This window comes from Lissotriton helveticus, chromosome 10 (assembly GCF_964261635.1).
Source record: "Lissotriton helveticus chromosome 10, aLisHel1.1, whole genome shotgun sequence".
In the NCBI taxonomy this organism is placed as follows: domain Eukaryota; kingdom Metazoa; phylum Chordata; class Amphibia; order Caudata; family Salamandridae; genus Lissotriton; species Lissotriton helveticus.
In genome coordinates this window covers 752998951-753021517 of record NC_136071.1, presented here as the reverse complement: position 1 = coordinate 753021517, position 22567 = coordinate 752998951, and positions in this window count along the sequence as shown.

Sequence of the window (22567 nt, the reverse complement as noted above, 5' to 3'; positions counted from 1 at the left end):
ATTCTGCTTAATTCAGAGACTCTGTCCATCACCACCCCTTGTTGTAAATTATTTTGTCCACCCTAAGCGTGGAAGGGTATACTCAGATGTGAGTCCCTTGCTCATTGCACCATCAGGATTCAAGCAAGCCGGGCCGAAGACGGCTGAAATGCCAGAAACCGGTCCCCGGAAGCTTGTTTCCTTCCCAGTGTAAGAATTGGCTTTTGTAGTCTGGTCTGCCCTGTTCCCATGATGCACTGGGCCAGGGACAGACTAATTTGCATACAGCCAGGTTCTGAAACTGGGATGGTGCAATGAGCTAAAAAAACGGTGTTGGATCTAGCCCTGATCTCTTGACTGGGTGAGAGTATTCTGCTTAATTCAGAGACTCTGTCCATCACCACCCCTTGTTGTAAATTATTTTGTCCACCCTAAGCGTGGAAGGGTATACTCAGATGTGAGTCCCTTGCTCATTGCACCATCAGGATTCAAGCAAGCCGGGCCGAAGACGGCTGAAATGCCAGAAACCGGTCCCCGGAAGCTTGTTTCCTTCCCAGTGTAAGAATTGGCTTTTGTAGTCTGGTCTGCCCTGTTCCCATGATGCACTGGGCCAGGGACAGACTAATTTGCATACAGCCAGGTTCTGAAACTGGGATGGTGCAATGAGCTAAAAAAACGGTGTTGGATCTAGCCCTGATCTCTTGACTGGGTGAGAGTATTCTGCTTAATTCAGAGACTCTGTCCATCACCACCCCTTGTTGTAAATTATTTTGTCCACCCTAAGCGTGGAAGGGTATACTCAGGTGTGAGTCCCTTGCTCATTGCACCATCAGGATTCAAGCAAGCCGGGCCGAAGACGGCTGAAATGCCAGAAACCGGTCCCCGGAAGCTTGTTTCCTTCCCAGTGTAAGAATTGGCTTTTGTAGTCTGGTCTGCCCTGTTCCCATGATGCACTGGGCCAGGGACAGACTAATTTGCATACAGCCATGTTCTGAAACTGGGATGGTGCAATGAGCTAAAAAAAAACGGTGTTGGATCTAGCCCTGATCTCTTGACTGGGTGAGAGTATTCTGCCTAATTCAGAGACTCTGTCCATCACCACCCCTTGTTGTAAATTATTTTGTCCACCCTAAGCGTGGAAGGGTATACTCAGATGTGAGTCCCTTCCTCATTGCACCATCAGGATTCAAGCAAGCCGGGCCGAAGACGGCTGAAATGCCAGAAACCGGTCCCCGGAAGCTTGTTTCCTTCCCAGTGTAAGAATTGGCTTTTGTAGTCTGGTCTGCCCTGTTCCCATGATGCACTGGGCCAGGGACAGACTAATTTGCATACAGCCAGGTTCTGAAACTGGGATGGTGCAATGAGCTAAAAAAACGGTGTTGGATCTAGCCCTGATCTCTTGACTGGGTGAGAGTATTCTGCTTAATTCAGAGACTCTGTCCATCACCACCCCTTGTTGTAAATTATTTTGTCCACCCTAAGCGTGGAAGGGTATACTCAGATGTGAGTCCCTTGCTCATTGCACCATCAGGATTCAAGCAAGCCGGGCCGAAGACGGCTGAAATGCCAGAAACCGGTCCCCGGAAGCTTGTTTCCTTCCCAGTGTAAGAATTGGCTTTTGTAGTCTGGTCTGCCCTGTTCCCATGATGCACTGGGCCAGGGACAGACTAATTTGCATACAGCCAGGTTCTGAAACTGGGATGGTGCAATGAGCTAAAAAACGGTGTTGGATCTAGCCCTGATCTCTTGACTGGGTGAGAGTATTCTGCTTAATTCAGAGACTCTGTCCATCACCACCCCTTGTTGTAAATTATTTTGTCCACCCTAAGCGTGGAAGGGTATACTCAGATGTGAGTCCCTTGCTCATTGCACCATCAGGATTCAAGCAAGCCGGGCCGAAGACGGCTGAAATGCCAGAAACCGGTCCCCGGAAGCTTGTTTCCTTCCCAGTGTAAGAATTGGCTTTTGTAGTCTGGTCTGCCCTGTTCCCATGATGCACTGGGCCAGGGACAGACTAATTTGCATACAGCCAGGTTCTGAAACTGGGATGGTGCAATGAGCTAAAAAAACGGTGTTGGATCTAGCCCTGATCTCTTGACTGGGTGAGAGTATTCTGCTTAATTCAGAGACTCTGTCCATCACCACCCCTTGTTGTAAATTATGTAGTGGGAGGAGGCAGCTTGGAAAAGCCATCCTTTCTCTGTATACACCCGGCGACCAAACTAAGTCCTGCCCACTCACACAGGCTCAGCGGAGGAGTGCTGGGTGGAATGATGAGGTCACAGATATGAGCAGCGCTGCAGGGGACAGAAGGTCAGCGCTTGGCAGGGGCTCTACTCACTGACCACAGCCGGTGCAGATGCAGCAGCACACTGGTGAAGCCAGCATGGAGGACGGATACATGAGCTACAACAGTCCCTACAACATAACCTCCTTCCCCAATTCTGCAACCTGCCTACTGCATGCATTTCAATCTGCATTTCAACATTAGGATCTTTGTTGTGAGGAATATTATGTAGTTCTTCTTACCATTAGCCAGAAGTGATGTCCAGAAAGCTGTGCAGATGAGAAGAAGACTCATCCTCCTGAAACTGCAGCAGGGGAGAAAATGGGTAGCAGTGGCTCCTTGCCAGTGCTACTGGGCACTGTGTGCAACACCTGTGAAGTGAGGCAAGGAGGAGCACCTGCTGCTCTACACTCCTGGAAGCCCTCCTCCCCTTACTTCCCAGCCCATGGCATGTGACTCCCACTGAGGTCCCGTAGGGAGGAGGCTGAAGCGAAGTGGCAGAGTGGTGTTCACTGCCCACCCATAGTCAATGGGCACATCCTCTGCCACTGTGCCATAGTTATCAAGATCTGGTACAAGTATAGGAACCCAAAACAAAACTTTATATGGAGTATGACCACCCAACATTCATCTATGCATAATATTTAAAGCTCTCTACACCATACAGGTGATGAATTCAACTACGACCTGAACGTAATACTCTAGCTGTTAAGGACAGCTTTAAGTCACAGTTTTTCCATTCCATTATCGAGTTTCCCTCAGGATGATAGGGGGCAGAATAAGACACAGCAACACCTATTTTTATTTATTTATAAAGTTTTGTATAGCGAGAACATGACCCAGGTGGGTATCAGAGCGCTTCACAATTAGGGTAGGTGGGATACAATAGGGGTAAAAGAACATTAGTTACAAATAAGGGCATGACACAACCAGGTATCAGAGTGCTTCAAAATTTAGGGTCAGATGGCTCCAGTAATGGGAGAAGAACAACCAATACACATATGTGCATAGCCAGCTAACACTGTTATTCCCAGGTATACAACCATGTAATTGACAATCAAGGCATCAGAATAAAGGGCAGTAATGAAGCAAAGTGCAGGATAGTAATGAATCAGGGCAGTAATGAAGCTAGGGTGCCCATAGTGTCCATGAATGACTTATAGGCGAATATTGGGCTCTAGTCCAAAGGGAATGTTGCCACTGCATATGTACCAGAAGACTTGCAAATCTTTAATAACAGTTCAAGAGTCATCCGATCCCTTGACCACATCCATTGAATATGAGAACAAGAATCTACTGCCACTAAGATATATTTGAAGGTACCATCCATATGGAGTGGTCTGCGGTTATCAGAAAAGACACATTACAATGGCTTATTTGAAACTAAAAGCAGTATTTGTGGTGGGCGTACAATGATGGAATCTTTAATTTGTTGACAAATATCTCAGTAAAGTACACATGTTCTGGTCTGCTGATAAAGACCCTGCCACCAGTATTGTTTCTGTAACAAAGATCCAGTAGCCACAACACCTGCAGGGGCTGATGCCAAACCCTCACGAGCTGCTATTATTAACTCTAACCTTTTGAGGACTCAATAGATAGGAGTTCTTAGCTGAATGTCCTTAAGGTATGGGATCATACCTAGCCGAGTCAGCCATAATGTCATCATCTATTCTAGTAAGTGAACGAGTAATCTCAGCCACAAATACAACCTGAACAGCCACCTTGGCAGCTTCATCAGCCAAATAATTCCCTGCAACGTGTACACCAACACACTGATGACTCAATGTGTATACACATGAGCCCCTGGTAAAGCATCTTTAAAAGTGGCCACTTTCCCCCAAAGAAGCTTACGCTTAATAGTATTTCCCTTAGAATGTCTTAATCCATTCAGTCAACAATAAGGTAAATCATTGTTAAAGGCCTGGACACAGTTAGAGGAATCACACACTATAAGTGCAGTGAATTCTGAATTTGTATTCTGCAAAGCCAGAACCAAAGCTTTCAATTCAGCCAGCAGAGTGGTACTGTCACTTAGAGTTTCTGAATATGTTCTTTGTGCCTTAATAATTCCATCTTTCATGACACCATTACCTACAGCAGACACAGCTGAGCACCTATAATTTGTACCAATCACCGGCTGGGCTGACCCATCAATATAGACTATTCATTAGAGGCAGAATGTCACGAGATATGGTGTATTCTTGTTCATATTGGAGATATTCCTGTGTTCTCAAATTAGGGTAAAAAATATATTCTACACCAGTAGCTGTCAAGGAGGAGGCCCATTGCATCCTTCTCTGTTGCAAGTCTTTCGCATTTGGAACTCTAGTCTTGGTGACGGCCTCTAGGGCTGGGACAGAAGACACCACAATTATACATCTTTCCTGTGCCGATGGACGTTCCTTCAGTACAGCCATCTGAACCGCAGTCAACATTTTTTCAGTCAACGCAAAATGCACTTCCACATTGGAATATAAATGTGATTTGTAAGCGATCAGTACTGATTCTCTTTCATTAAATAAAACATAAGTTTAACCATAGTTTTGCAGGTCGCTAAATTAGAGTTAGCACATGTATGTAAATGTTTATAATCAAGCATGCCTTCCTGTAAATTCCTGTGAATACAAGTATGTTCTGCAGTCCAATCTCTATCAATTCGATAATGGTCTAACACGGTGTGTATATTCTGGTATGTATGTTATACCAACATTCATAAATCCCATAAGTGAATGAAGCTTTTTTAAGGTATTTGGTGGTTGCAATAAAGCACATTTCTCTAAGAAATGTTGTACCAGACTTTTGCCTTAATTCGTGAACTCATAACGCAAAAAAAGGACACTGAGGAAGGCAATTTTAGCTTTCTGAAAATTTCTTTTATAGCCATAGTCAGTGAATCTCACAATCATTCGATCCACTCTGGCCAAATGCACCTTTAAATCATCAACCATGACGTAATTATCATCAACGTAAGACAATGCATCTAGGTCAATGTCTTGACATCACTCGGGCTGCAAACAGACATGGACTGTTCCCTGTGGTAGCATACAGAACCACCGTTGTGCTCCCATTGTGGAGAAAACAGTCAAATTCCAGCTTTCAGGTGCCACATTCTGACAGAAATATCCAATGAAGTTTAGCATTTTTTACAAACTATATTATGTATCAAGCCTGTGCTATGGGAATTCTGTAAAGCAGAAGTCCATGTGTGACTGTTTAAATGTCGATAGTCAAAGACTATGCGATAAGCATGATCAGGTTTAAGCACTGGAAATAATGGATTATTCATAGGGGAGACTCAAGGCTCGATCACACCTTGATATTCTAATTGTGATAGGATCTCCCTAACTGGGCAATTAGATTCATGTTTAAAAGTATATTGTGCTTGCATCTGTGGGCTGGACCCTATAGGTATATCATGATAAGGTGAGTCTTTATCCCAACCAACTTGGTTATGATACAAAGCTGGGGCCTGCACAAGAGCCCATTCTGCAGCATATGCTGCTTTCACCTCCTCCAGGACAAGCATGGAAGAGGAACTCAATATTACATCCTCCCCTTGTGGAACATTCTGAACAAACTTCGGTGGAGATCGGTCTCAGCAAAAAGAATGTCATATTCATTACTCACATTCAACTTGTGGTATGTCATCCTCAATTTGTATGTCCAAATCATAAACTCTATCTGGAGGGCTAAGCCGCTGTTCTGGAGTTTTGACTTGTATATATTCATCAGTCGGTCTCACCACCAAAAACTCTTGAAGAGTCTGGTGAACTAATGTGACCTCTGCAGTACTTTTGAGTGGAGTTCACACCCACTTTTTGTTTGCAGGAAGAGCATTTGTGGCAATTTTTGTGAAAATTCCTGCCACCTTTTTCTTCTTAAATTGCGCTTTTTGTAGTGGAAGTTTGTCTTCCTTTTTAGGGCTCGGCCTACGTCAACCCTAAGTCAGCAGGGGAGGCGGAGCTCCGAGCTCTTATGTTATAAAAAAATAAAAAAATTCTTTAGGGGTCCGGGCTGCAACATTCCTTAGTGCGCGCGCGTTTTTTATGGCATCTGCATAGTGATTCGTCTTCGCTGTGCTGTGTTTTTAGTAGCCTTGACGCGATAGGCTTAATGTAATTTGTCGGTCGCCATGTTGGCATTTTCTGTGTGGTTACGCGCACAGCAGTGCATTAATTTCAATTAGGAGCTGTCAGGGTGCCGCGATAATGTAATGCAGATGTTGTGGGCGCGTTCACCAGTCTGCAGTGAATGGCGTGCGTTCGTGCTTTTCTTGTGTTTTTTTTCCGTGTAGGGCAGACGTGAAAGGCATGGTCTTAAGAGCAGAAGGCCATATATCTTCAATTATCTCGCCATCACGGCGGAGATAATTGAAAACATATGCCTGGAGTGGCGTGCGCGCGAGGCCGAGAGCTGAGCAGGATGACTCCATGCCACAGTGTAAGCAGTGCTTAATTTGTAGAAAAATAAGTCCCGGTGCTCAAAATCTTTCTTATGCGGCGCCCGCAACTTCTCACAGTTATTTACCTGGTTAAATTACTACGCCACCCAATTGTACCATTGTTATGGCCACTGCCTACACTGACAACTCGGAAGCAGCCAGAATCAAAAATAAACTACTGCTTGAGCATCACGACATCGATTATAACAGTCTACTTATTTCACAACTGCATTCATTCAAACAAAATGCATTTGAAAGTGCGTTCCTGGGCAAATTGCTTTCATGTGGCGAGCATTACGATCTGCTTCAATAAAGAGGTGTTTTTTAGAAACAAAGTTGGGTAGACTGGTAATTGCTATATGTAACAAAATCAGACCATTCAGTTCAGCGTGTAGAAGCAATTTACTTGAGAATGTTTTTGCATGAAAGTATAGCCATTCAAACATGTCAAGGCACTGGATTGTCCAGAGGGGATTAAACAGTCCACCTAAATACTTTTTTATTTATTTTCTAGTGAATTTATGAGCGTTTATGTAGTGAATGCCACCTGGTAGGCATACGCCTTTTGGTGCCACAGCTTTACATTCTTAAAATGTATTAGTTTGTAAGGGTAATCCACTGTGCCTCGCAGCGCTTTGGTCGCCTTTGACTATGAACATGAAGCAGCTTTGGAAAAGTACGTTTTGCCTACTAGCCCCGAACTAGTTATAAGTACAGGGCCAGTGTAATGCCCCCAATAAGCAGCGGGTGCTGGTAAAAGGTAGCAGTGGGCATTCTTGGCACAGTGGTGCAGTGTGCAGCCTGCAGTGGAAGGTAACCACGAGCGCAGGCAAGTGAGTGTGCCCAGCACCTGTCAAAGACTTTAATGCCTCTGGGCACAGCCCGGGTAACTTGCCGTTATCGTGTGTGTAGTGAGTGCAGAGTAGTGAGTGCAGAGTAGTGAGTGCAGAGTAGTGAGTGCAGAGTAGTGAGTGCAGAGTGCAGAGTGCAGAGTAGTGAGTGCAGAGTGCAGAGTAGTGAGTGCAGAGTAGTGAGTGCAGAGAAGTGAGTGCAGAGTGGTGAGTGCAGAGTGGTGAGTGCAGAGTGGTGAGTGCAGAGTGGTGAGTGCAGAGTGGTGAGTGCAGAGTGGTGAGTGCAGAGTAGTGAGGGCAGAGTAGTGAGGGCAGAGTAGTGAGGGCAGAGTAGTGAGGGCAGAGTAGTGAGGGCAGAGTAGTGAGGGCAGAGTAGTGAGGGCAGAGTGCAGAGTAGTGAGTGCAGAGTAGTGAGTGTAGACTAGTGAGTGCAGAGTGGTGAGTGCAGAGTGGTGAGCGCAGAGTGGTGAGTGCAGAGTGGTGAGTGCAGAGTGGTGAGTGCAGAGTAGTGAGGGCAGAGTGCAGAGTAGTGAGTGCAGAGTAGTGAGTGCAGAGTAGTGAGTGCAGAGTAGTGAGGGCAGAGTAGTGAGGGCAGAGTAGTGAGGGCCGAGTGCAGAGTAGTGAGGGCAGAGTAGTGAGGGCAGAGTAGTGAGGGCAGAGTAGTGAGGGCAGAGGAGTGAGGGCAGAGTAGTGAGGGCTGAGTAGTGAGTAGTGAGGGCAGAGTAGTGACGGCAGAGTAGTGAGGGCAGAGTAGTGAGGGCAGAGTAGTGAGGGCAGAGTAGTGAGGGCAGAGTAGTGAGTAGTGAGGGCAGAGTAGTGAGTGCAGAGTGGTGAGTGCAGAGTGGTGAGTGCAGAGTGGTGAGTGCAGAGTGGTGAGTGCCGAGTGGTGAGTGCAGAGTGGTGAGTGCAGAGTAGTGAGGGCAGAGTGCAGAGTAGTGAGGGCAGAGTAGTGAGGGCAGAGTAGTGAGGGCAGAGTAGTGAGTAGTGAGGGCAGAGTAGTGAGGGCAGAGTGCAGAGTAGTGAGTGCAGAGTAGTGAGTGCAGAGTAGTGAGTGCAGAGTAGTGAGTGCAGAGTAGTGAGTGCAGAGTAGTGAGGGCAGAGTAGTGAGGGCAGAGTAGTGAGGGCTGAGTGCAGAGTAGTGAGGGCAGAGTAGTGAGGGCAGAGTAGTGAGGGCTGAGTGCAGAGTAAAGAGGGCAGAGTAGTGAGGGCAGAGTAGTGAGGGCAGAGTAGTGAGGGCAGAGTAGTGAGGGCAGAGTAGTGAGGGCTGAGTGTAGAGTAGTGAGTGCAGAGTAGTGAGTGCAGAGTAGTGAGTGCAGAGTAGTGAGTGCAGAGTAGTGAGGGCAGAGTAGTGAGGGCAGAGTGCAGAGTAGTGAGGGCAGAGTAGTGAGGGCAGAGTAGTGAGGGCAGAGTAGTGAGGGCAGAGTGCAGAGTAGTGAGGGCAGAGTGCAGAGTAGTGAGGGCAGAGTAGTGAGGGCAGAGTAGTGAGGGCAGAGTAGTGAGGGCAGAGTAGTGAGGGCAGAGTGCAGAGTAGTGAGTGCAGAGTAGTGAGTGCAGAGTAGTGAGGGCAGAGTAGTGAGTGCAGAGTTGTGAGGGCAGAGTGCAGAGTAGTGAGGGCAGAGTGCAGAGTAGTGAGGGCAGAGTAGTGAGGGCAGAGTGCAGAGTAGTGAGGGCAGAGTAGGGTGTGCAGAGTAGTGAGTGCAGGTGCAGAGTGGTGTGTGCTGTTGAGTGCAGAGTGGTGTGTGCTGTTGAGTGCAGAGTGTTGTGTATTGACAATGTAAATGACAATGCCATTTATTTATGATTTAAAGAAAAAAAAAGAAATGTCATGAGCAATGCCAATAGCACTACCTTTAATGATGCCGAGACCATTGCATTGTAAATGCTTGTTCATATTGACATCAAAGGAGCGTTGTGATTCCCTCTTTGGTTCACATACTCCTCCTGTCTGCGATCCCCTCAACTCTCTCTGCCAGCTTGTCTTTAGAGTCCTGCAAGGAATAAGAAGGACGTGTATCAGAGAACTGATATCTATAAAGCGTTTTCATTTTATCTCAGTCACATAAATTATAACGTTTCTCTGAAGACTACAGTTGCGGAGATCCAGACTGTTTTTTAGTTCTATTTTTTTTTTGTTATTTATATTTCAGTGGTTTTAAAAACTCAGGTGTCTGCTTGATATTATCATCTTTTGACTTGACTTTAGGTTGTGGCTTATGAGCTCTTGTTCCCAATCTATCTTAACCTATAGAAGAATAGGTTGCAGAAGCTATTTTAGGCAGCTCGCCTTCCTGATCCACAGCAGGAACTAGAGTCAACAAATTGGTGTATCGCCAAATAAGCTGCCTCCCCCCGAATACTACTTAAAATAATTGAAGACACTGTGGCACCATTGCCTATTAGTTTCTTCCTGAAATCCAGGGCAGAAACTGCTCCATGTTCAGTCTGAATCTGTTTAAGTACATAAGGCAAAACAGCAATTAAAGGAGTACCTTGAGTAAGAGTGTACATACAAGCGAATACAGTACCCCACGTATTACACTGCTCAACTAGTGAAACCATACCAAGTGGAAGACATAGTGAAAATGCTAAACTTATCTCTGCCCCAAACTGAATTGTTTTTGTGCTATTCAAAATGGAATTTCATCACGTTTGGCTGGGATCTTACACATAATAGCATTAATGGTAACCAGACTAGTTGCAGGCACAGCTAACTGCAACGGTCCAGCTTTAGGAACTCTTGCTGCAGCAGTATTTAATGTACACATGATTAACTGCATCAGGAGTTGATTCAGCCTAACCAAATAGTTTAAGAGGCCAAGTGTCTCTGGCTGTGTAAAGTTACATGCATGCGTAAATGGCATATAGCCTGCTAATACCAGCCAGGTCACCCCTTCATTACTATGAGGGCCCAGTCTTACATTACGATGGGTATGTAGGAGGGAGCCTTAGAACCAATTGTGATGTTCCTGGAATGAAACAGGATTTCTAAATGTTTATGAGGTCTATATGCAGCTGGAACTGAGCTACAGTAGATGTGTTAAATGTCTGTGAATTTGCATTGACTGCAGGAAATGTAGCTTAGAAATAAATGATTTCACATCTATACAATTCGTGTGTCTGAATGAATGACAGGATTTATAAAGCGCACAGCTACTTAACAGTGTTCCGGCACTAACAACCAAAAAAAAAAGAAGGTACGCACACCAAGCACAGTGAACCTAATCCCTAGAAGAGAAGTCAACTTTTTAACTGTTTTCTGAAGGCGGCCTCCAGAGGAATCTCCTGAAGATCGTCTGGGAGCATATTCCATGCTTTAGTTGCAAGAAACAAAAAAGCTTTGCCCCTTCTTCATGAGCTTGATTCAAGGAACAGCCAGCCAGGAGGCATATGCAGTGTGAAACACTCTGTAAGGCAATAGGACACAAATCTCCTAACTGATTATTCTGGACTAGCTTGAAATTGCCCAATGAGCTTCAACCACGAAGGATACCTCTCCACCCCATTGGTGAGGCCCTATGTATTTAAATGAGCAGTTACTGCTGGTCTACTAATAAAAGCAATACTCACTAGTTTTAATGAATGGAACTCAAAGAAAGGAAACAGTATTGGGGACTATCCTTTTAAAAGATTAAGCTTAATAAAACCTACAGAAATAAATAGGTGCTTCATATTAAACCTGAGAAGGATAAACCATTATTACTACAGATGTTTCTATATAAAGGCAATTAGGGACCCTTGGGCACACTCTAGAAACTACTAATGAGACCCATTAAATAGGAACCAAACCTAAAATGTTGGTGGTACCATGTCACACGGTTCCTACAAATGTATTAGTACTGTGGACTGGATCAACAAAACTTCATAATACAGGGACTGAGTCTTCTTATGTCATCAGTAAATGTTAGTCCGGATAGCTCACAATACATATAACCTCCTAAACCTCCAGAGTTATAGATGCTGTCGGCAACCTCAAACATGACCACCCTTATCTCCAAGAAATTTGTGGAAACAGATCTTACCCTTTTGTATATCTCTTTTGCATGCCCAACGTTTCACAAACAGAAGGGATAATAATACATTTCAAATGTTTATTGAAAAGAACTAATCTTTGTAATTAAAGCATGAACCGCGATTGTTAGACAGATGAGACACATCATTGTTATGAGCATTATTAGACTGGTGAAAAATACAAATAATTCAACCATGTTACTCCTATCTGTCACTAATACCCCTACATCAGCAAGGGCATGGTGGGATTACCTTTCTGCCAGACCCATTTGAAATTATCTAACACCATGCTTTGATCTAGTAGCTCAAGAAGCCAGCCTCAGTGCATTGACTAATGCATTCCATCCTAGTGTGCTAGCTTACACACCTCTTCCAGAGCAGCTATCTTCCTTCTTAGAATGTGTGTCGGAGCTTCTACACTGCAGCTCATTCACAGTTCTCCGTAGCATCCATGATATCTCCAGCATGAAGTGCCTCTCCCTTGAATTCAAAATGGATGCTGCTTAAATAATAAAACACCGGCCACATCTCATTCTGCATGAGATGCAGGGAAACAGCTTTTTCTTAGTCTGAGTAAAATACTCATTTACCTTGAGCACTAAACAAAGAAAGGACACTGTGTTCTAGTATGTGTCCCTGAAACTAACAGTGCAGACTACAGAACAATGTCTAACATAATAAACGCATTCATGGAATTATGTCATGTTAGTGAAAAATATATTCATGCCCCTTCTTGGAAAGTTGCTTAGTTAAAACTGAAAACTAAAATCGAGACAAAATGTAATTCCTATAACATCAGTGAGACGTTTTCTCATCAAGTGGGTAAAGTAAATTTGTTTCCAAAGTAGGAATATTGCTGAGGAGATGCAGAAGAGGTTTTTTCCAGAGAAAAAATATTTTCTCAGTGGAGAATAAAAATGTTAGCAAGTGCAAATGGACTTTTGGTTACCATTTTCACATGCATAATTGTACACAATTGCACATACATAGTAGCTTACGATTATACATACTCATAAAAAGTTGCGACTGTCTCACCAGGAATTCTATGACTGCAAAAATATGCAAAGCTACACCCAAACCTAGATACAACCTATTTGTGTTGATTCACATTTACTTGGGAATTGCACTCAAAGTGTCAAGGAGGTCAACAAGAAAGTATATGGTGGCTTGTGCAACGCATTGTATTATAGCTACTCATTGAATTGAAACTGAAATGTAAGAATCCTAAATATAAATTTGACAATATGGAAGAATGAGCATTAGAGCCTCTCTCCTATTACCTAACACATACTTTTTTAGAAGAAAATATTCCAATTTTGTTTTGAATGGTCAGACCATAGGCAGAAAAGAACAAAGTGGGTGATTACAGTGTGACACAGAGTAGTGTTTGTCAAGATGGCAGAGGACATTTATGGCATGATTTACATGTTGGCAGTAAGAATACTCCATTACAGCAGCAACAGAGTATCCTTAGCATCAACATAGTGGCCCACCCACTGAATTTAGATGTGGGTGGAACATAGTTTGGTAACGGCACAGATTTCTCTGTCTTTACTATGGTGAAACTTCTCTAACGGCTCTCCAGGGTTTGGCGGATGGAGTACTCGATCACATTTACAATAGTTTAACCGGTACTGCAAACTCTAAATTGTCCCCTAAATTCCTGAGAATATTGACAAAATATTCAAGCATAATTTTGTTAAAAGCACATCCCTTTTTGTTTCTCAATAGAGGACAGTCGACTGATTGAAAAATGAATGAATAGAAAATGTGCTAGTAAGCTCTTGTTTGAATATTGCACTCCACTATGAAATTCCTCATACAGAGTAACCATCATGAATTTCTGGGATTTTGAGCAAGTTGGTAGTCAAACTCTTACTGTATATTCAATGCTTAACATAGGTAAATTCCTGATTTCATTGCTGCAGAAATGCTGCTGCTAAGGGTATGCGATAATTTCCTCACGCATCGTACACAGTTTCTAACCCATAACATTAGGGGATAGAAAAAGGAGTTCCATACAGGGGTCAAGCTCAGTTTGAGGTTCACAGTTTCATTACTATTGGTTGCAGGAGCATAGAGGACCTGTTTTGTATTTAAAAAAATGAAAAAATATGCCAGCTGGATGGTACCTTTGACCTGCAGTCTCCCTGATTTCTGCACCATACTTTGCAGCCTAAATATCAATCTTGCTAAATGCTTAAAGAGTAGGATGAACTACCTACTGTCTTGTTAAATGAATGACATTATTGGGCTTCCTGTAAGATAAGCTCTACATTTTTGCTGATCTGAACTGAAGAGAAAAAATATATTGTAGTATTTTACAACCTCAATTTTGTCTTATGGTATTTTGAAAGGACTTCTTACCCAGTATCACTGGACCACTATCATTACTTTACACCTAGGCATGGTTAATAGCAGATCTTTCAGCTTACAAAAGTCTACAAACTGGTTTACCAGTATATGCAGCCTGAAGGCACATCCAAGTTGATATTAAGAAATGCTTAAGATCCTAAAATGAAATGGCAATTGGTAATTTGGGCATGCAAATGCAGCCCTGTTACTCATCTTTTTTGACCTCAAAGGAATTTGTCGGATAACTGTTGGGCCAAATGTCATCCAGACTGTATGATTAGAATACAATTCTGCTGTACCTAGCACCACTAATCTGTCAACTTTTAGGTCATATTGAGTGAGCCACAGCGTTAATCAAAATAGTTTTTTTGTGTACTAAAGTAAAAAAAAGTACTGGATAGACTTTAACAAACTTTGTAAATTTGCTTATCGGAAATAGGAAAGTTTGAACAAAATGTGGAATATGAAAATGTTTAAATCTCCAGATGCATTCTGTGATACTGATGCTTTAAATTGGCTTAGTAGCATTAGTTGAGATATGTATCTCACTGGGTAGTTTACAATCTAACCTTGCTTAAAAATTGTCTGTGATTCCCTATTTGAATGTTTTCTTAATAATTATTTTTAGGAAACGTATATCAGTTTGCTTTATATTGCTACAGTGGTTATTAATGGATCTTGGTGGTTTTTGCATAAATTGTGTCTCATACATACAACAATAACCCATAAGGAAACAATTTTTCTTATATCTTTAGCCAATGTTTCATAATCAGTTTTCTCTTTTTTGTTATGGCGACAGCATGTTTACATTATATGATTGTATGTATTTTATTTAGTTATTTAACAGTCCTATTTAGGCACTAGTACATGGTGCTAATGGGTGCTTTACTTTCAACTGTTACATACAAGCCAACTATAAGAAACAAATAAGAAGAGACTAAACTGAAAGTGGAATTCTATTGGGGTGTGTAGGTGCAAACCTGGTGAAAGATTGAAAAGGTTGGAGAGGGAGTGAGAGCTTATTGAGCAAGGTAACAATTGTGAACAAAATGGGTAATAAGGAGTCTCACATCAGCTAAGTACAGGCAGAACTGGTAGGCTGAAGTCTTAGCTGTACCTTAAGGTGCATAGAAGGACTCTGTTTTGGAGGTTAGAGGAAGGGAGTTCCAGATTGAGGTTGCATTCTAGAGAAGGAGCAATTCTGAGCAGAAGAAGTTCTAGACCCAGATATCTCAGTCACAAAGTATTTTCCTAAACCTTCTGAGATTGGGAGAAGATTAGATACTTAGGCCGCAATTCAGACACAATGTTTTGTAGTACATACAGTTAAAGTACAGTAGTGATACTAGCATACTACAAAATGCAATTCACAAACTTATGTCTGAACACCTTCGCCTCTCCTATCTTTTCTGTGGTTAAATTTCTGCCACGGTGGCTAAGAACTCAACACACACAACAGTATACAATTTAGTATTAAATAGGGACCAGGAGCACGGGGAGTGGTGGTGAAATGGGGAATAATTACTATTAAATGGGAGCGGGTTAGGTAAATTTAAGGAGGTTTGTGTGGGGCATGGTAATATAAAACATACACCACCTGTTGTGTAATTCCTATAAACCTATATAGAATTGGCACTTTTAGACAACATATACTGTAGGATTGGAGTCAGACTGATTCTGGACACCCCTACCGGATATGTCAGCCTGTATACCAGCTAGCTCACAGTGCCACTAAAAATCCCCCTTTCAAAGGAGAGAATAGTTCTTGGCAACTATTGAACATGACAACCCTGATCCCTCAGAATCGTGGAAACAGTGCCACTTTTCGCTCAGTCACTCGTGCTCACTTTGTCTCAGAGAGATACACAGAATAAACAGTGGGGAAATATCTCAATAAACATTTATTAAACCAGTGTCATTCTAGTGTAAAATAGGTGTGCTGAAACAACCATTAGGCAGTAACAGATATAAATGATAATAAGCACTAACCGAGTAAAAGAGTGGTAGATTTCAACCATCGTGCTAAAACAATGAATAAAGGAGAGTATATTAAATACATGACAATAAAATGTGTACTCCTACGATGCATCCCTAACTAGATGTACCTGAATGTACTTAGCATTTACGTTGGTGTAAAGTCAAGAATCCCTCTAGGATAAAGTCATCCCCATTACCTGTATTAAGAGACTGTGGGACCCCGTCTTGGTCTCAAGGTGGACACCCTGCAAGGGATGTCAGACCACTGTGAGCTGAGTGTCTGCATGCAGGAGCCTCAGCGTCTCACGTCGGTGTGTCGGCATCGAAGTCCTTTTCTCCTCTAACTACCTTAGCTAGAGAAGGTGTGTATACATACTCAAAGTGATACCCCCCGGGAATATACCTCGCTGTGTCATGTCGGACTGGGATGATGGAAGGAATGACCCTTATACATAGTTATTATGCAGGAGATGGTAGGCCTGCTGTCCTGCTGTGATTCCAAGAATCCTCATGCATCATGAATGAGGATTAATCTTTTTGGAGACAACTCCATGTCATCTCTGGACATTACTGTAACTAGGTAAAAGGTCAGTACTAAGAACCGTTATGTAGTGTAATGGTAAGGAGAATATAGGCGAAGGGTTAGGTGACTACCTGAGCCTATGTAGGGTATCTATATGGAACATAACATCTACTCCTCATCCGACTGGACGACATCCTATAAATTCTAATATACGGCTAAATGTTGTACTCAAAAAAGCCCATAAAAATATAGTACTTGAAAATGTAAAATTTTAAAAAAATGCTAAAATGGAAACATAGTGCATGCAATAGAAGTCTGTACTAAATAAGTTCGTATATATAGTCTGAACAATGAGAGGCCGAAAGCCATGCAGTTTTTAGAAAAAGTTTTTGTTTAACATTCCAATTTTGGTTGTTTTGAGAAAAAAAAGATTGAATTTTCCCAGCACAAGATGAGCAAAATGTTTATGTGTCCTGGCTGGGAGACACAACATCACTGTTGCCTGAAATTGCAGATGATGGTCCCTGCAACACCTTGCAGATCAGGTCAATCGAGCACAGATGTTCCTCCGTATTCACCACAGCCACTGCTGGGGATGTACTAGTGTCATCCGAGGCCTGAGTATTGGATGAGGAGCTGGTATCCTTTCCGACAGGAGCTGCAGCATACTGTGGTGACTCTAAGAATGCAGACATCAACATTGGAATATGCTGAGGACACTGCAGAACATCGGCTGTTATCGGGTCCAATAAAGCATGAACGTCCAGTGGCGCAATTATTGAAAGTGTTTGACAGAGATCCAACACGCATTCTTGTCCGCAGAACAGGCATCAGAGAACAGGGAGAATACAGTTGATCCAGACTGATCTAAATGACAAGAACCAAGACTCGCTCAGTTCTCGAAGACGAGGTATGCCCAGATAGGTATCATGCGATCACTGTATCGGCGCTTCAAGAGCATGCTTTCCATGTCCTTGGTGACTGGGATATCATTGTGTAGCAGAAAAAGGATAATACGGAAACCTGCTATTAGAAACAGTATCAGCGGAAACCCGCCAAAAATACTTCGGAATACGGAGTGTATAAAGTTGGGAACAACTCAGAGGATTGTCTGACAGGTGCTTCACAATCCTGAACCTATGGTCTTAAATAGGTGGACAATGACCATCGTATCAGACATGTTAAAGATACATTATTCAATTTCTGTGATATGTAAAGGGCAGTTTGTTTGTATCAGTGCCTGTATCTCGGCCGAAGACCTTGCAACCTGACAATCGTAAGTTTCTCGGGAGGAGGTGAAGGGCACGGTTTGCTGTACAAGCATGACTTTTATTCGGCACAGAGTATCAAACCGTATAAAGGAAACATTCAGTGAAGGCCATAGCGGCGCCTCCCTGATTGTGTGAGTCGGTGGAGACAAGACTTGCATACAGCAAGTAACCCTGGAGTTCACAGTGACAAGATATGCGATGCCCGGGAGCATCCACAACAACCTTGATGATTCTGCATCAAGTAACTCCCATTTGAAAGTAACTCGAATACTGGACTAATCACAGCAACTGGGGAACCTTTGAAGTGGCAGGATAAGTTAGCAATTCAACCATTACAGGCCCCATGAAACATTACAAGCCCCTTGAGGCATATGAGAGATCCACTTAAGGAATTCTCTCAGTTGGCACTGCTAAGAAACACTTCCGTGTTCCCATTCCTACATCCTACATCAAAATCTGTACGGTAATTCCCAAAATTCCCTATTGACTTCCCCACCCATTGCTTCATATCTGCCTGCCTGTCGTTGTTCTAGGGAATACTGAAACTGAAAAGTAGTGACCGGTACTGTTATATGGCCATAAATTAACCATTCTGTGGATGGTGACTCTGCCACAGTAAAAGGTAACTTGTCAAGTTTTTCACTACGCAGCATTGTATATTTTTCTCCTCTTTGTCCCACTGTAATCTGTTTTTCAGTTAGATTGTATGCTGAAAATAGAGACGTGCTGTTGATAAATCACCAAGGCACATAACTAGCGTGCAATCATTGCAGCATGCAGCTTAATAACATAATACAACGTAGTTGAGATTGTCCGTGTTGTAGAATGGACAAGTCCTGTTCTAATATATCAATAGCAGAAGATACAATGTTTCCCAGTGAATACATCCTGGATGTTAATGTAGTCAGACCATTGTCAACTACAGTTAACACTTTTTCTAGGTTAATTCTATCTATTTCATGGAGTCTCTCTGCGGCTTCCTGTTGAGAGATTTTCTAGAGTTCATTATAGACTGCATAATAGAAACGTTTCTGACATGGCTTTCGGGGACCTAATAAAAAATCCCTTAAATCCACCTCATCTGAGAGTAAGGATAAGTGCTGTTTCACCTGGGACAGTGTTGAGGTTTTTAGCCAATTGAGGCACAACTTTCCAACACTGTATGATTTCACTACCCATATGTTCTCTTTGTCCATACCGAGAGTCTGGCCTCTGGATACTGAAGCCTTCGGTTGTACCCCTGAATTTTGACGGACATCTGTTTGTGTCTGTGGGCCAAACTGACCATCCCTTCCAATTGGGGTCTGATGTGATGTACTGTATGATGTCATCTATTGCATCCCCTCCACTTGATGTAAAATTAATGTGTGAAGGTGTGGGAGGTCGTGGTGTGTTCAAACCCTTGTTCTTGGCTAGGCCAAGACAGGAAGTCTGTTGCACAGTTTGATTCAGAAATATTATTTGTTGCGAAATGAGGCACGCTCTAAATAGTGCTTCTATTCCCTGACCTTGCCATTCCTTAGATCCCCAGACAGATTTTGTGTCTATTGTGTCCTTCCATAAGTCAAAACCTCATTCAGACAGTTGGGCAATAAAGGATGCAGAATAAATATGTTTGGTGTTAGTCAGCACATTTTTCTCTGCAAATTGATGATATGTGAAAACATTACGAGGGATACTCGATTTGTGTAAAAAGTATGATCATAATGATGATAGCAGTACATATTAACAAAATCAGATGTATCCTATAACATTTCATTGCTTGAAAATGCAGAAGATTTTTCAAAATCAGACAACATATTATTGACAGTTTCAAAATCCCAATTGTCAGAAAATTTACTGGAGGAAATGATATCATTTAGAGAAATATTAAACAAATGTGGTATTTTTAATAGTTCAGTAGGGCCAAGTACATCATAATCAACCTTGTCCCAAACTATACCATCACGAATTGGAACACTTGTAATGTTCACAGAAAACAAGTCTATTTATTCACGATGAGATGATGTTTGAAGTTTCAAGACCAAGGTCACATTGGAAACTGCAGAGCGTTCTAGGAGATAATTTCCATTCACCAGCAAGCAGAAAACAGTCACCAGGCCAATACAAAACAGAAAAAACAATATTCCAGATATTATCTAGAGCTGGAGCCAAGGTGACACTAAATAAGTCTTTTCAGAAAAGTGTAGAACTCAGAAATTTTTTGCTTACGGGAAACTGGAGTTGGTGGTGTCTCAGGTTCGCTGGAATCAAGAGACAAGGTATAAAAATTGATGAAGTAGCCAGATGCAGTTCGATCTATCTTTGGTAGCTCTGCAGGTTGTGTTGAACTGGTAGGTGTCTCTTTTTGAGGCATATTGATGTAGACATTGGTGTTAGGCCGAATTGATATTTGTCTTTCATTTGTAGTTTGTAGTTCTGTTTCCAGAGGAACAGGTTCCATTTAATTGTTGGAAATCCCATCACTTCGAATTGGTGACATCCTCGAACGTTATGAGTTTTTCTGTCTGAACTTCCTGTATTGTAGCTAGAGGAGTGCCTCGGCCACCCAGGAGCCCAGGAGGCCTACTATTCAGTATCGGGCACATAGTGTGGTTTGATCAGATAAATGGAGATGAATCTCTTTCCTTTTTGTCCGGCAAGAGGCGAAAGAAGTACTGTTCTTGTTCCTTCGTGAGCCAGAACTGGTACAGGCTTTCTGTGGGATGGCCCAAATTCTTTTTTGTCCTAGTTCTTTTCTATGACCAGATCCCTGACTTTTGGGACCCAGACAGGACTTGCCGTGACTGATTTGACTTCCCTAGTGGCAGTGCGTTTTACCTGCACATTGCTTAGTAGTGCTCTGGATTCATTCAGGCCCTGTAAAACAGCCAAACGTTTATTGATGTCAAATTGTTTTTCATCTGCCACTGTGCCTTCACAATCGAGATCAGGTACCTTCATATTGTTGAGGGCACACTTTACCCCATATAGGTGATTGACCCAACTTGCACCAGAACCTAATACTCCTGCAGTGAAAGACTGCTTTAAGACCCATTTTTCCCTCTCCACAACCAAATTTCCCTCTGGATGGTCTCGAGATGAGTACCGCAATGCTACACCCAAACCGTCCATGGCTTCCTTGTAAGCCCAAGAGCTAAGAGCGTGGCCACGGTTAGAATGTAATGTGCCAACTGCATATGTCCCTCCAAAGACTCGCAAATCTTTGATAACAGTTCTAGCATCAGCCAAGCGCTGAGGCCATATTCATAGGAATCTTGAGCATGAATCCAATGCCACCAAGATATACTCGTAAGTCTCATCCTAATGCAGAGGGCCGCAGTGGCCCAGATAGATACACGCTAGTGGTCTGTCTAATATTAGTAAAGGTGTGTGCACTGGAAGTGCTACGGTGGAGCCCTTCCTTTGCTGACAGATGTCACATTTTAAGACAAAATTCTCCATCTGTTTTTATTAGATCAGGCCACCAATAGTGCTGTTTCAGTAAAGAAACAGTTGTGGTAATCCCTGCATGTGCAGAACCTAGACCCCTGTGTGCAACTAGTATTAAACCTAATCTGCGATCCATCTTTGGTATTACTCCATCCACCACTCCAGGAATCTGAGCATACAAAATGTTGTGTGCATCTAACTTGTAGGAGTATTTGAGTGAAAGACTTTTCAGTAAGGCTTTGCTGTTTTTGCATGAAGCAATGACAGCCACCATTATCTGTCCATCTATTCTCGATTTTGAATGAGTGTTTGAGGTTACAAAAGCAGTACGTATTGCCCTCTTTGTGGCTTCATCAGCCAATGAATTCCCGTCAACGTGAACACCATCATGTTGATGACTCAGCGTGTTTATCACGTGAGCTCTTGGTAGCTCGTTTTTCAAGTCAGCTCCCTGTTCCAAAAACATTTTATGCTTAATTGTGTGATCTTTTGAGTCACTAAACCCATTCTGACCCCAGTAGTGAAGATATTCACTATACGACTGGACACAGTAAAAAGAATCACACACTATAAGTGTGGGGAATTCGCAATCCATATTTATTAGTGCCAGTTATAGTGCTTTTAATTCTGCCAGCTGAGCCATGCAGTCTCCTAGAGACTGGGTTGTTTTATCGCTGGGATGGAACTTGCCATCCCGCATTCGACCTTTTAGAATTGCACAAGCAGCGCAGTATTGCTGTTTACTTTCTATGACTGGCTGAGCAGATCCATCAGTGTAAATAATATATTCATACTGATCTAGAGGCATTATTTCATTTGGGAGAGGATATGCTTGTTCATATTGCAGGAATGCTTGTGTTTTTAGCCTTGGGTCATATCTGTATTCTACATCTGTTGCAGTGAGAGAATGATCCCATTGTCTCCATCTTGAATGTAATGGCTTTAGCATTAGGAATGCTTGCCTTTGTAGCAGACTCTAAGGCTGGTACTGGAATTACGACTGTTATTAGTTTCCCCTGAGCCAGTGCTCTTTCTCTCACTACAGCAGTCTGTACTGCTGTCAGAATGTTCTCTGTAGAAGCAAAGCGCATGTCTGCGTTTGTGTACAACTGTGAATTGTATGCTATAGGTATTGTTTCGCCTTCATTGAAGGTTATGTAAGTATACCCAGATTGACTCGCTACAACGCGGATCACCAGATTGCATACATTTACGTGTTTCTGAAAGTGTTTTGAAGCTATCATGTCAGCTTTTAGGGAACATAGGATATCTGTGTGTTTCTGTGTCCAATGCCTAACTGAGAAATCAGGTCTAATTAAGTCATAGAAAGGTTTTACTCTTTCCGTGTAATCCAAAATGTATGTTCTGCCAAAGTTGAAAAATCCCAATATGGATTGTAAGTGTTTCAAAGATTTAGGAGGTTGGGGCAGCACACACTTT